General features: G+C 39.8%; 1 protein-coding gene across 10 annotated transcripts in view; it reads right to left on the minus strand.

The window, feature by feature from the left end:
* Positions 1 to 11,127, minus strand: part of rfx2 (regulatory factor X, 2 (influences HLA class II expression)) — a 36,104-nt gene that overhangs the window by 23,946 nt on the left and 1,031 nt on the right. For 2 of the 10 annotated variants that reach the window (XM_077534926.1, XM_077534925.1), the window contains exon 1: positions 10,164 to 10,612. The exons of 6 other annotated variants lie outside the window; for them this stretch is intronic. The gene's annotated coding sequence lies outside the window, so the exon portion shown is untranslated. Of the gene's footprint in view, positions 1 to 10,163; positions 10,613 to 11,127 lie in introns of those variants that run through there. 2 more of the 10 variants (XM_077534931.1, XM_077534930.1) reach the window with 2 other exon arrangements.

Consider the following 11,127-nt stretch of genomic DNA (forward strand, 5'->3'; position numbering starts at 1 on the left):
TAATGTGTGTATTCCATGCATGCATGGGAACACACTACTCCAAGAGGCCAAGATGAGCACAGCAGGAAAAGCAGTTATATATTTTTCTGGCCATTATTTTATTATTAGTATTATTATTATTATGACAGTATTATTATTATTATTATTATTATTAGCATTATTTATTTACTTTGTTACTAATTTATTTGGTTATTATTTCAAGCTCAGCCCTACACTGTAATTAGCAGAGCAGTGTATGGGACATGCCAAAATCACATATATACAATGAAAAAAAAAGAAAGTGAAATGGTATGTGTGAAATATGGAAAAAATAAATAAATAAATAATTCAAAAAACAAAAAAAAACAAAAAAAAACAAAAAAAAACAAAAAGAGTATTGTCTGCTCTCTTAAATTGGGGGAGGGGGTTATTATTAATGACACTGTAGTGTAGAAGCTATAATAATCAACAAGGTGGCCCTAAAAACAAAGTGACCATGCCAGTGATAATCCACAGAATCGGAGCAGAGCACTTTGCAATAGTGAGGAGTCAGCAGAGGGGAAGTATGTTGTCTTCAAGATCGAAAACAATACATAATGTGGGTGTGCCACCACTGGCTTTTCCGCAAGAACAAGCCATGACTAATAGACTGAAAGAGTATGTTGAAATATCAGTGTGTGCATGTGTGCGCATGTGTGTTAATTTTCAAACAACACAGTTTGTCCAACTCGTCAATTTGCAATTTTACACTAATTTTTTTACTCAACAGTACTGCACTTCTTGTTTAGAATCATAAAGAATTTAATTTTCCAAAAGAATGTAAATCAGGTTCTAAATTATACTTGCAACAAATATCCCGCTATAGATCTTCAAAACTGATTTTAAATTACAGTAAAATCACTAAAGCCTGAAAAGCAGATTGGCTTATTTCATGCATTTAAAAAGTGCATGCTCATTAAAGTGCCAGATTTAATAAGTACAGTACAGTACTGTATAATGAATGAAGTGTTGCATTTAAAAAAAGGAAAATCAAATCACAGGGGAGGGTGTCACAGGTGAAAAGTCATGCAAACTTCCCCCCTAGTATCTCCTGCATGCTGGAGATGGAGAACATGACTGCAAAATGCTCCTGTGGATGGCCTGCCTGCTGTTTGGGGCGAGGCCTCAACGCCTCCAGACCAACACATTTCATTCTCTTCCACACCAGCAGCTTTTCATGACAGGTTTGTGAGACGTGTTCATGCCAATGCTAGATGACAAATTAAAACAAAACAATTGCCTTTTGAGAGTTTTAAAAACTGCTTTTAAAAAAGAAGTATTTTGTAAGGATTACAAAAGGTCGCCAATTCTGCAGCCTCTAATGCAGGCAGGATTAAAACATGTGCCTCTGACAGTTCAAACTTGAACAGGACTCAATCAGAGAAAAACACATACAGATGTTCAATTAAATGAAGGCGCTCACAGTCTTGGCTCGTGTTTGCACTGGCTCACATTGTTTGCAGAGCAACAACCGTTGCCAGGGGCAACAACGTCCACTCCCGTTTCCAGGAGCCTGTTGCTATGCAACCAACAGAATACTTCCCAAACCAAACAATGCCATCCCCCCACCTGATCCGTCTATCTCACACTAAGTAGAAACTTACAACAATAAACACTATGTAAGCTATTAATTTCAGACACAGGGAGACACGGAGCTATTCCTGTGGTGCTATTATTAAAAAATGTGTAGACTTGGTGCTGCTTTAGACTTGATTGAAGAGGACAGGATGAGGAGCGCTCTGTGGTGGTCGGAGGCAGGAAGGAGGAATGTTTAAGTAATCAAGTGTAAAACAGCCTATTCTTCGAGGTTGTTTTACATTCGTGCCAACTGAAAACTAACTGAAGCCAAGTCAGATCTCTCCAAAGTGACTTGCACCAAGACAGAATAGTCAAACCGTTTGAGAAGTTTGTTGTTTTTGTTTAAACAGGAACAGACACTTGTTGAATTTGAATACAGACATCAATGGGGGGACATAAAGAGACAGACACGTTTAGTACAAGCACAATGCACATGAGCAACAGGTTGCTGCTGAGGATATTCTATATTTGGGAATTCCATGTGTTCAATCACTAACTTTCTATGTCAAGCAGATTACAGCTGGGCCTTGCAAGTGAACACTTTGATTTCATGAAATGACACGTGCACACGCTGACACAAAAGCCTGCATTAAGATGATGGAGATTTGCACAAAAGAGGCTGGTCTTCAAGCCGTCTCATTAATTTGTGGCTAATCAAATCACAGTGGCTCGAAGGGATGCAGATGGCAGGGGAGAGTCAGTCTGATCTAAACCCCCCACCCCCCAATCTTCTACTCTCACCTCCCCACCTCAGGTCATCAGCAACCTGTCCACTCCATCACCATGCACACTGCAGGCCTGACAGTCACAGCCAGATCAAACCGTTGCTATGGAAACGGTGCGTTTGCCCAAACTCTACGCGAGCAACTTCCTCCCCCAACGCTGTACCGCTTCTAACCCTTTCCAGATTTCTATAACTACCCTGTCAAGCCACTACACCCCGCCCACCTCCTTCTCACTACTACGCATGTTGGGATGAAGCCTGAAGAGGGGCACACCTGAAAGTGGGCTGAAAAAAAAAAGTGCAATCACTTGTTTTTAACTCACACTAATATTTTTGATGACATACTTGCTAACTTACTTATGAATGATAATTCAATAGAAAATGTAATTGTGTCAAGCAAATTGAATCCAAGATTAAATTGACAGAACATTACCACCACATGTTGCTGCTCACCAGATGTTCCAGATGGCCAAAAAGCACAAAATGATAAAAAAGTCAACATACTGTCCATTTCAATCATCACATCTCACAAATACATTTTTAATCCATTCTCAGTCAGAAACCAACACTTGATAAATTGCCTGTCCCTTACAAGTTGTAGTTTTTGCGGGCCCCTACCAGTCACGGCAGATTCAGACCAAGCCGGCCTGCGAATTACAAAAAAAACACTTATAATTGTCGGCCATTGAAATGCTCTTTGGGGTAATAATTAAAATATACTTATACACTGACCAAAACCCAGAAAACAGGTTTGCCGTGATCGGTCATTGCCAGGTAATTTAAGCAATGTGATGAATGAGTACGTTCAAAACCTGAATATTGGCAATATTCCGGCTTATAAAGGCCATGTTAATGTGCAAAAACACAAATAACATCCCTGGGATACTCCTTTTGTAACTGGAATATTTGTTCCCGACTGAACAGGGCATTTGTTTGCTGCCGGCGCATGTCTGTTCGCAAGGAATCTTGGCTTTTGGAGTCCAGGAATTACTTGTATGTGCAGTGCCGTCCCACTCGCAACTTCAATACATTGATTTCTCCGCGCGTTTTCAGGTTATTTTCCGTCTCTATGGTGAAAATGTCACAGTGTGTAACTGTACACACATACGTACAGTGCATGTACATAAAGTCTGTGCTTCTGGCGTGCCACCCACCCGAAATACTCAAGCAGAGGCAAACAAACATGCCAACGCAGCATAGAAGAGCAGTTTTGACGCGAGGAAGAAACTGTCTACTTTATTTAGCGTGGTGAGTGTCAAATTTAGTGCCTTTTATTGACCGTAGACAGAGTGTTAAAAGAGGAAATTACGTCTATTTGCGTAATGCCGTCCAATTGAGCACAGATGTAACTCTGTCAGCTCACGCATGTAAACAAGTTATCCCAAATGATCTGAAAACAAATTTTGACCCAAAGCCAAATATTGACTACATGCAAACGTAGTCATTGTCATCTTCAGTCAACAGCAAGTGTCAAAATGGCCGCCCCCTGAGATGAGTAAAAACAGGTCGATTTTGAAGCTTATTTTATATTCCATAAATGCAATATTATTCAGAATCAGAATGTTGTTTAGACTAGCAGTGGCGCACAGAACGCAGTAAATTCTGTAGAATAAATTTTACAGTCTCTTTGGTCCCACTACTAAAAGAGTAAAATTCACACTATTTACTCAAAGCATTTTTAGTGTACGAGGATTTTCCTATCCCATAAAACATCCATCCATCCATCCATTTTCTTAATCGCATCTTCCTTACAAGGGTCGCGGGGGTGCTGGAGCCTATCCCAGCTGGCTTCGGGAAGTAGGCGGAGTACACCCTGAACTGGTTGCCAGCCAATCGCAGGGCACACAGAGACGAACAACCACTCACACTCACAAGCACACCTAGGGACAATTCGGAGCGCCCAATTAACCTGCCAAGCATGTCTTTGGAATGTGGGAGGAGACCGGAGTACCCGGAGAAGACCCACGCAGGCACGGGGAGAACATGCAAACTCCATCCAGGAAGGCTGCAGCCTGGACTTGATCTTGCATCCTCAGTACTGGGAGGCGGACGTGTTAACCAGTCAGCCACTGTGCCTCCCTACCATGAAACAACCTATTAAAAATTCTTCACTCAGAAATTCTAAGTAAAATTTGCAAGGAGAGTTTTTGACTTCAGGTTGGAAGTTACTGTATACTCCCTGAACCATGCAGCTCCTTACTGTGTGCTAGTATATCGCTTGTGTCAACTGGAATCTTTGTACATGCAAGACCAATTTGGATATTAGCAAACAGAAGGAGTGGCATAGCTCAGGTGGTAGAGTGGCAGTCTACCGAGTTGAAGGTCGTGAGTTTGTTCCACAATGCCTGTGTAACTTTAAAATAAATAAATGAAAAAACAAAAAACAAAACGTAAACTGTTTTTTGTCATGGGAGAGGCAACTTCTCTCATACACAGTAAAATACTTTGACTAAAATTTTACAGAATTTACTGTTATTGTAAAGAAAATGTTTGACTTGACTTCCCCTTTAACTGACAAGTGATGTTCCCACATAGCAAGAAACGGTCTCAAATTATTCTCAAATAAATCTCCCCAATGAAAGAAGTAAGGTGGAAGAAGCAGAATTTGAAAAATATAGACTACTTGTTGGCAAGAGTGCTCACGCTTTGGATGACTTTGTTGCAAGTTTTCAAGCCGAATAAACATCTTCCAACAAAGCAGAAAGTCCATTGAAGAAAGGTAAAGTGAGGAGAGAATGGGGGGCTCCAGTTATCCCTGCCAGAAGGAGGGGGAGGGAATGGTCATTGTAATGCAAATGTCACAGCCTCGTCCGCTGTTTGTGGCAGGAAATTTAATTAGCAGTTGTGCAGCCACGATACAAACAGGTGGAATGTAAAGAATGCCCGGGATGACACAAACACGCACACGCAGATAGGACAGACTAAAAAACATTTCATTTTACAACCAGTTTCAACTTGTTACCACAGTGTATGTACCAATCAGTGTCAACGTTTGGCAAATGACAAGATGTGTTGCTTTGTATCCTAGCAACGGAAGCCCACAATGATTTGCAAAATCACTCCAATCCTGTAAACTCTAGTCTAGTTCCACTGAATCTTAAGGGACTGTCACATTAATTAAAACTCTTTCCTATGGTGAAACTGCCACAATAACATGTCCAAACTGTACGCTTAATTTCCACTTAATAAGCCCCGCAAGGCAGAAGATTCTCTGCTCTGTGATTTATGGACATGCTTTTCGCTTCAGTTATGGCAAAATCCATTAAACAAAACTCATACGAAACAGCAAAGGGTGCAAAAACAGTTCAGACGTCAAATTAGGAAGTGCAACGTTGTATTATTACGAACGAGCGCACACAGCAATGACACTGCGACACTGACTCTATATCTGTAAGCTGGAGAGCGGAGCGAGCGCTTCTCCCTGGGGCTGCGGCGGGCCTCATCAAGATCAGCTAAATACAGCATCAGCAAACACACACGCAGATCATGTGACCAAAAGCTGTGACAGGTCACCCGCTGACCGAGAGACCACTGCAGCTGTCCTCCTGAGAGCAACACTTTACGACACACGCGGGTCCGAGCAGCATGGGAATAATAGGCCCCAATAAGGTGCATTCATGACTTTAAATGATTTTTAACATTTTGAAAAGAAAATCTGCTTTAAAAAATGAACAACCTTGTGCAATATGTTTATCACAAGCATAGGCAGTACCAAGACATACATCAACGACACTTAATTTAATTATCACAATGAGGCGCTTTTTCTTTGTGGCCTGCCTCTGCAAGCAAGAAGTATGCACTCTAACCACACAGCGAGATGAAAATAACCTGATTAAACCACTGCCATTGAAAAGAATAACATTTTGCGTTCCTCTTTCTTTCCATGACTTGGGTGTATTTGTGTGTCAAGTTGCCATGTAAACATAACATTGTCACTCTCACATCGGGGGTTGGAGTAGCTGACTTTCTTTGCAGGCAGCTTTTTTGGAAGGGTTGTTCAACGTATGAAATACTGGAAAGAGTTTCTGACAGCTCAGTAAATTCTAGGGATGTAATGATATCCAAATGTCACAATACGATATTATCACGAGATTAACTTTATAATATGATAATTATCACGATATTGTGGTGATGTTGGCAAATGGTAATTATCAACCTCTGAATTTTCTGCTATATCCATGCCACTATGCTAGTATGATGGCCGCCCCGCCATCCTAGGATGTTTGCATCCTTGAATTTTGAGAGCAGAAAGTCTTTGAATCCTTGAAACATCAACTTTAAAGGTGAGTACAGAAGAAAGTTGCGTATTTTATTAAAATAAGTCGTTTTTTCACACATTGGGAAGGATTTGTGCCTTTGCGTAGGGTTATCTCACCTGTGGGTATGTATTCTCACAGCATTTGTGTGTGGCAATTCGTTATTTAAAGGAAAAACACTACCGAAATCGATGCTAACTTCCTATTAGCATTTGAATGGGATCCTCCCTCCACTTTTAGCATTAGCGCTAGGCTAGTGATGTTTTAAAAACAAAGCATGTTTTGTATTTAAATATACAGTGGATGTCACTCTTATTGTCGTGTTTATTTTTACACAACTCCAACTGGGTTGTCATTAAACAGCTTAAAGGACACTTAGGGAACAACAGAATAACCACAACAACATACGCTACACACTTGCTAGTTCCTAATGTAAACAAAGCAAAATGGTACATTCAGGGTACTTTAACAGCATCATTCTTCGATAACGTTTTAAGGGAAAAATATTGGCTGATTGTTTTGGCCGATGTTTGAAGGCCAATAATCGGCCAATTATAATCGGCAGCCGATTAATTGGTCGGGCCCTACTTTAAATATCGCAGCATGGCGACGACAATATTGTGGCAATTTTAATATCGCAATATCACAATATTGCAGTTATTGTGACAGCCCTACTAAGTTCATGAGCATTTTCAAACAGAATCCAGTGGAACTTCAAAAGTCAAACAATTTGAAGTTCAGTCAAAACTTTCTAGGGGGAAAAAAAGGTGAGAATTTTTTTGGATTGTAAATCAAAACCACCTGGGGTCAGGGAACAAGGCAGATCAGAGTAAATTTTATTCTTAACAGAGTCTATTTGGTCCAACTCTCAACAGAGTAAATTTTACAATTGGAAGAGAGTTTAAAAAAAATAAAAAAAAAATAAAATAAAAAATAAAATAAATTAATAAAAAAAAAAAAAAAAAGGAAAGTCACTGAAGGGTTGAGGAACAAACCCACAACTCCAGGTTGGGAGACTGCCAATCTTCTCCTTGAGCCATGAAACTGTGTGTTAGTATATCTCTCGTCAGCTAGAATCTATGTAACTCCAAGAGTTTTTTGGTCTCCTTTTGGATATAAGCAAAGAGTAGGAGTGGCATAGCTCAGGTGGTAGAATGCCAGTCTCCCAAGCTGAAGGTCTTGAGTTCGTTCCTCAACGCATGTGTAACTTTTTTATTTTTTTTTATTATTTTTTTAAATAAAACCTGTCCTTGCAAAATGTACATAGAATTTCTGAGGGAAATTTTTTGAATAGTTTTTATTATTTATTATTTATTTTATTATTTATTAAATTTATTCTGAATATTTTAGTCTCTTCCAATTGTAAAATGTACTCTCAGAATTTACTGTGTAGTTATTATTGTATACTGTCCATTAATATGAAATACATCTTAACAAAGCATATGGCATAAATGAAAGTCATTGGGTACATCAGTACTGATTACACAACTAAAAGTTTGACTCAAGTGATTATTCTGAGCGGGGCTTAATTAGATACACTTTCATGCTGCAAAGATTCTTCTTGATGCTTCAGTGGTAAGCAGCATTACAAATGACCGAGCACCTGACAGCTGTCTCTGAAAAGATCCTTCATTAGAATCACTGTCCCCCTGGAGACAAACAGAACAGAGTCCGGGGGGAATTCAGGTATGGAAAATGCAGCCACATTGTAAAACAATTTTATTTAAAATCATTTTAAAAAAATGTAGATTTCAACACACTTTAAAAGGACTTTTTGAATACTTGATTATAGTTTGTTCCCATTTGGCCACAGAAAAGATATTACAATAATTAGCTCTGTGAGTTGCATTTAAGTAAATTAAATGTGTCCATACTTGTATCTTCACTTTATAGCCACAAAATGTTATATCTAATGTAATGACATCAGTTGTTTGGTGAAAGCGCAATACTATAAGTCCATACCCCTTGTGTCTTACAAATACTCACTTATATGCAATATAGTTTTCCACCGTTAGACCGTGGTTCATCACTCGCGCCCCAAATATATCACATATATTTAAGCAATCTTTTTTTTTTTTTTTATGGGTTTTTATTTAGAGTTGCATTCCGTGTAGTAACACATTGTGCCGTAACAGCACTGAGCTCACTAGCATGTCTTTCCATTTTATATGTTTGTCTATACAGAGAGTCCTCGAATTAAGGCGCACTCGACCTAAGGCATTTTGACTTTACAATGATTACGCCCGGTCTGCCATTTTGGTTCCGTCCGCCATTTTGGCTCCTCGTCCGCCATACAGCCCGCAGTGTTTTCCCCTCGTCAGCTATTTAGCCCTTAGCTAGTGCTAGCGCTTGTGCACTTATAGGAGTATCTTTGGCTTTTTCACCCTCTTTTTTTTTTTCCACATCAGTCTCTCCATCATTCTTTTCCATCCACCTCTAAGCAGTAATGGTAAGTACAGCATCTTATTGTTTTTATTTTAATGTATTTTAGATTTTTTTATGCAAATTATTTTGATGTAAATATTGACTTTACAGGGGAAATTCGACTTCAGTCGAAATTCAGGTTACATCGCTAGCGTAGGAACGTAACTCCGACGTAACTCGAGGACTCCCAGTAGTCTGAGTTTTGACAATTCCGAGATGACATCACAAGTCAAAATGGCGGTCAATTCGGTGAAAGAAAGCTCTCCGCTCATTGAAAAGCATTAGACTTTGGATCGTTGTAATTTGATTTGTGAGGATTATTTTCATTTTAAAATGTGATGAGATACTATAAAATCTGTGTGGTTGGTATGACAGTCACAGGCAAAAGCAATACAGAACACAGAAAGAAAAGCACCCAGCAGTGGAAAGGAACCCCATAGCGCCACCTAGCTTAAACTTATTAACTTATTGGACGCCTTTCATGCAAAAACGGAATCAGGCCAGGGTAGCGTGATTGAGCCTCTTCATTCAGCATTCGAGGTGATCTTACTCGCGGAGCAAAAGTTGACAGGAGCTGTCGTCGAACTGCGGAAGTTGAATTCAGGTGTTATAAGGCCACGAGCTGACAGCAACAACAAGTTTGTGCCTACTCGAGCCCCTGCTCGCACTAACTTTGCTAAGTCTGACGCGGCTGCCACCTGCTTGCACTCCACAGCACAAGTTCGACGACCGAGACATGGCTGCCGCTTACAAACAAAACGACGTGTACTCGAAAACGACAAACGAGGCTATCCACATTAGCAGCAAGCTAAAAGCGAGGAGGGTTACGTTAGCCCGACGCTTCTTGCTGCCCCGCACAAAACCAAGCGAGGGAGAGCGCCTTCGCGTCTCCACACAACATAGCAACAAGTGGGAAAGTGATTGAAAAGCAGCCCAAGTTGGAACAACACTGACGCGCCGCACAGCCACGCAAACAGCAGAGGCAGAATAGACATTTGCAAGACATTCATGGGGGTTTTGAGGCATACGACGGGAGGTTAACGACAACACGGAAACAGCGTCTCAACTTCGGTTGTGGTGGGAAAAATAACGCACGGCCGCCATGTCATCACGCCGTTAAAAAATAAATAAATACAATAAAAGCACTTTTAAAGAATAGTCACCTTAATTTTGCGAAAAGTTGTGCCTGTGTCTTTCGTGTCACCCTCGCCCTCTCGTTTGGTGACCTCCAGATGCTGCTGCTGCTGCGGCTGCTGTTGCTGAGTGTTGCGCCCGTTGGCAAGAAACTGTCTCCACGGCTACAGTCACTATGGCGCGACGGGGTCTCGAGGCAACTGTTGCTACCCAAGAGTGACGACGTCACAGTCCACACTGTGCGGGAGGGCGGGCCAAAGTGGCAAATCCCACCCACGGACCATTAAACTGTCAACTTGACCCTCACCACCGGGGGGCAGTCTTGACAAGCCAAGTGGTCGAAGACGGCTTCTCGTTGGTTCATCATGCACACTCACTAGCATAAACGTCAATTATACAATATTTTTACAATTTTTTACAGTATGTCACTATAAAAATAAGAACAAATGTCTCCAGTATCAATATATGTATTTTGTTTTGATTTAATTCATAAACCTTTTGATGCATTCAATTCCAAACCAACGCTTCTCCACTTGGTGGTTGACTTAAAACTCACTTTATCCCTTGCCTTAATAATAATAATAATAATAATAATAATAATAATAATAATAATAATAATAATAATAATAATAATAATAATCATCATCATAATAATAATAATAATAATAATAATAATAATAATAAATGGTTTGCGCTACCTCGACTAAAATTACACCTCGACTAAATTTGCATTTCAGAATTATTATTATTATTATTATTATTATTATTATTTTAAAGATCAATATATATCTATTTTGATTTTTTGTTTTTTTAGATTAGATTTTGTACATTTTTTAAAAAGCATCCTGAATGCTGCTTTTTTTGTTTGTTTGTTTTGTTTTAACAATATGTTTCTTGTTGGTTGTATAAATAGTGTTAATAGTATGAATATTGCTGATGTGACAATTTAATTCCCCTTTGGGGAGTGGGGGGGCTCTTTATCGACAGCGCACC

The sequence above is a fragment of the Festucalex cinctus genome, chromosome 10 (genome assembly GCF_051991245.1).
Source record: "Festucalex cinctus isolate MCC-2025b chromosome 10, RoL_Fcin_1.0, whole genome shotgun sequence".
NCBI lineage: Eukaryota > Metazoa > Chordata > Actinopteri > Syngnathiformes > Syngnathidae > Festucalex > Festucalex cinctus.